Raw genomic sequence first — 5207 nt, forward strand, 5'->3', positions numbered from 1 at the left:
GGAATCTATTCTTGCTTTTGTTTTAAAAGTCATTATCTGAATTCACTTCAATTTAGTACGGATTATTAATTGTTCTGGAAATTGTTGATAAATACTGCAAAAATGGCTTTAAAAGAGATACTGTGACCCCAGTTCTGTTTCTCTAAGGATTTATTTTGATTTCAGCCAAAAAGATAAGACTACAAGACCTAAACAAACTCTAATAAGAAATTATTGCCTTTATATATTACATTTGTATAAAGTCCAAACTATGCTAAATAAATGCAGTGTACAGGGGATTGCCCTGTAGTGAAGATTCCCCATGCTGTTCATAAATGAGTGATTCCCTCTTTTTTAAAATCCTTTGTAATCAGCCTCAGTAACATTAGGAGATAAATAACCCATGCTTTCCAGATGTCGATACTGGGGCATGGAGAAATTGGGACCAGTCTCATTCTTTACAAGATAAATTCAGCAGGAAAAATGGAAAAGATGAGACAAACATCTTGCCTATGTGTCTTCCCCAAAGTTCTCACACAAATTCAACTTAAGATTTGCTACAGTTCATACAATTGGTAGGAATTCAAGTTTTAATTTTCCTCCAAACAAATAAACTTGTTGCCATGGGTGGTGGGCAGAAAAGTGACTTTTGGAATATTAGTGCATTTTATCCATTGTGGTTCTTATTTGTTGAGTATTGTTGGCCAAATTAAATAAATGTTAAGTCTCTCTCAGGTCTCTAGTGGTTAAAAAAATGATTTAAAAGCCCAAGGTGCTACCAAAGGTATTGAAACCTGTTTAGTTTGGACGATTCTAATTGCAATAAGAACATGTAAACTCTTCCAGCAAAGTCATTCTCTAAGGCTCTCAAAATGAATTGGAACATGATGTACAGATATCAGAATTTATATCTCTTGCTTTTTATATATGTTTTATAAAGGCAGACCTATATACTGGGTAGTACCTCCTTGACATCTGAGATTTGTATTTGCATTTTTTCAGGATATGAAGAAAATATGCCAGCAATTGGCCTTCAATTTTTGTGAAGATGTCCACACCAGCAATAATATCTACCATATTTGAGACATATCATCTAAAGAACATAAACAAATCATAATAGCTTCTTCCTTGGATCAGATAGTTTATAAAAAAAAATTATGAGTTTGTAATGTAATGTGACCAGTACTCCCAGAAGTTTTCAAATAATGCCAGCAAGAGTCTATAGAATTTAATTGTGTAAACAACATAAGATAGTCATTAGGGGAAATGTACTTATACAGATTATTAAATCTTTTTTTACTGGAAATGAACTCAACAAGGAGAAGTAAATATTGTTATATGTTGGCTATGTATTTTAAGACAGCATTGGTGTTTCACCTTTGACCTTCCCCTAGAGTCACAGGTTGATAAAAAGCAAGATTATTTGATCATGATCTTATGGCTTTAATTAGAATACTATCAAATATGTGATATAAATCTCTTTTCAGCCATGCTTGCAACATATAGAAGTATAGAGTAAGGCATGATGTCCATTTGATTGTCTTGGCTTACGCAGCTCATACAACTCACTTTGATATTTATAGAAACTAAAAATGGCAATTATTCTTTCTACATTTTAATGGCTTATTGAGACATTAAATGGTTCACACCCTAGTCATAAAATAGAGGCTTCTTCTAATATAGAAACTACTCTTCAGACCAAGTACTAAATATCTGGTGTATGTCTAACTTGCCTATAATCTCAGGAATCCAACTAATCATGTATCTCCTCCAAAGCTGTTTTCATGTCATTAAGAGTTTGTTATTGCTATAGAAGACAACCTGTTTTACACAGGGCCAAATTTGTTGCTTCAATTTTTTATGATAGCACTGATTATCACAAGACTGTGGTACCCTACTTGTACTGAGCCCTGCTGAATGTAGAATCCAGACATTTTATAATTCTGTCTCATACAAATACAAACCCAGGCCTGGACTTGCTTTCCCTCTGTGAATGAAAAGTGTAAGGGGAGCTGGAGACAAACCAGTCTCACTTTCTCCATTGGAGAGTCAGGATTAAATTTTACTGTGAATCACAAGCAGGGACAGGCTCCACTCAGGGGATGAGTGACAGCTCTGTGCTTGCTGGCCTGGGACCATTAGATTGTCCAGTTACCAAAGCCTTCATCTGCTGAGTGCTGGATGTGCAAGGATCCTACTGCTGCTCCTCTCCTGGTCCTCCTACATATATCTACAGGGCTCTACGAAACATCCACCTAACCCATCATCATTCATAAATAGTCACAGTTTGAATCCATTCAAATTTGGAAATGATTCCAGAGTCATTTGGACAAGAAACTCATTAAATGAAAATCATCTACGCTGGTTCATATTGCACCAATTATAGTCTGATACAAGCTACATGCTAATATGGTTTCAGGTTTGAATCACTTCAGACAATGAACAGATTCAACTCATTTAAAATATAAAATATCATCAAAGTATTTGGGGAATAACAAGAGGTATCCTTTACCAATCTTCTCCTTGATCCTACTCCCATGCCTATCTCTCACAGGCTTTCAACACATGGCTATGTTATCTCAAGGACATTCTGAAGCTGGTTTTTTTTGCCTGATCTGACCTATCCCCCTGAATACCAGCCCCACCCAACCACCGACAAGGCACAAGGAACCCCCATTAGTTACTGGCTTTCACAAGCATCTCTTACTGGAAGGCACCAGATTTTAATTGGTCTTTCCTTGGATCTCGTGGATGCACTTTCAGAGGCTGAAAGAATTCCAAGGCTTAAAGGACTTGAGACGCGAAGAAAAGTCATGGTCTCAGCCACTGGAAACTGAGCCACTCCAAAAAGCCCTGCTCTCCCCCAAGGTATATGCTTGGGAGAGGAATTGTCTCATTTATCCCACATTTGGAAGGCCTTTTTCATTTTAATCTGCTTTTTCTGCTGTATTCCATTCTTGACTTAGAAGACCAATAAGGCAGGCCAAGTTAGCCCTTCAAGTGAAAATTGTTTGTAAGGATAAGCCCTTCTGATCACCGACCCTGTGATAAAATTGTGAGGAAGATGAAAGGCCTTAAGGGCAGTAGTCCTCAAACTTGTTTGGCACATTGGCTCACTGAACTGTAGGTAGTATCCTTGGAAGAGGTTCTAGCATTTGCCTTTTTATTGTTGGCAAGGGCAGCTTTCTTTAAGACCTATTCACACTGAAGAGAATGCTTACTCCATATCTCTTTGCAGCACCGACTCTCACCTTCCAAACAGACAAGATGGGCTTCATTCACATCCAGAAAAGCCAGAACTAGCTCTCTACAGCAACACAAAAAGTGCAGAGACAGCTGTGCTACTGCTTCTAGTTTGTTTCAGACAGCACTGGGAGAGAACTCTGTCTGCTAAGGCTGCTTCATGGTTCCCTGGCCAGTGGCTGTGGCATACCGAGCTGGGATGATGCCACTGCTGGGATGGTATCCCAAAGGACAGACTTATCTTTCTTGCTTTGCTAGCTGTCCCTGACTGCACTCCAACTTCATAGTTTAGGATCTCACTGGTTTGTGCAAGTTTCAAGTCTCAGTTATGCCAGCACAAAAAGGTTATGCACTCAAGCTTTCTTTCTTTTTTTTTTTTTTTTCTTGGTCACTATGTAAGGAGCTGGTGGGTTGGGGGAACCCAATAATTTATTCAAATGACAGGAAAATGATGTGTTCCTTGAAATCCTGAAAACAGAGTGTATTTCTATTATTGGCATGCTAAATCCTTCCTTGCTTTTTGTAACATAATAGGAAAAAAAAAAAAAAAAAAACAACCAGCTGCATAGTCTTAGAAAGTGAAAGGCAAAGCAGAGACCCTGGTTGAGGTGTCTCTGATCCTAGGTGCTTCCAGAGATACTTGTGTTTTAAATCAGGAATAAGAAGAAGTCCAGTCCTGTTCTCTCTTGACTTGCCCTTTCAGCTAAGTCTTCTAAGGTACTTAGTGCTAGTTGAGATACTATTCTCCCAGGAACTGGAGAGAGTCCAGGGCTGAGCTCACCATGACTATAGGAAGTTCAACTCATGCTAATGACTTGTGGTGCTTGTCAATCTGGATTAGATGCAAGTCAGACTGAAGAAGCCAAGGATTCAATATTCCTTCCACTGTCCTCTGGAGTCATCTTCTTTCTGCTTTGCAGTTTCACTAGATGGTTTCCAGACAGGGATAGCACATAGAACCTGAAGTCTTCAGCTAGACTTTAAGGTGAGACCGAGTTGGAGAATGTTGGCTTAAATCTGGTATTCTCATCCCATACAATACCCTGCACATTGTCCCTTCATATCTCTCAATCTCTATTTGCATTCATTTTGCTTTCAGGTTATGGTGATTTCTTCTAAGAAAAGTCATCTTCAGGCTTCAAAGCTCCTAGGACTGACCACAGCTTGTTGCTTTATGTGTAAGGCTCCTGAACCTGGCTGGGCATCAGAAATGTTTTATAATTCCTAGGTCTCACTTTGTACTAGTATAGCAGAATCTTTGTGGTGGACCAGGTATCAGGGTTGCTTTCAGTGTCCTAGGAGATTATGACATGATACTCCTAGTGCAATCCCACTAGACTAGTAATGACACAATTCATCTCTTTCTTGTTTGTGACTGAGAATTGGGTCTCCTGGCTTCTAATCCTTGATTGGCTTCTAAATTTGCTGCATGACCTTGCCCTAAGTCACTGGATTCTCATGGGCTTCAAGTTTGTATCTGTAAGGAGGTGGAAGTGGGTGGGTGTTGGGCAGAAACCACATCACTGTTTATCAAATCCAATTCCCCAATATGTTCGCTTTTGGAAATTTTGTATACTTTGGATATAGTGGTCCAAATTCGTTTCACTTCATTGCATCCTCCTCCAGCCTCTATCATCCCACAGATCCTTTCTGAGGTTTCACACATTCTGAAGCTAGGTTGACAGAAGGAGACAGATGCCTTTTAGCATAATAATATATGGAAACCTTTCTTGCAGACATTAATGTTGACAGTGTGAAAGGTCTACTAGCCTTTTAAATAATCACCCTGATGCTAGAGAGTGAATGCTTCTTCAGAGCTCCTTATCTGTCTCCCCTCCTCTAGCAGTATCCAGAGCCCTCCCAACTCAACCAGACAGAGATAAATGATTGAATTTGGATAGGAAGTAAAGGGAGGGTTGGCAAAACATATAAACTGAAGGGCCTTGGGAGAGGGAACATGAAAGAAGAGTGCCCAAAGAAAAGAG

Source organism: Papio anubis, unplaced genomic scaffold (genome assembly GCF_008728515.1).
Source record: "Papio anubis isolate 15944 unplaced genomic scaffold, Panubis1.0 scaffold139, whole genome shotgun sequence".
NCBI classification, from domain to species: domain Eukaryota; kingdom Metazoa; phylum Chordata; class Mammalia; order Primates; family Cercopithecidae; genus Papio; species Papio anubis.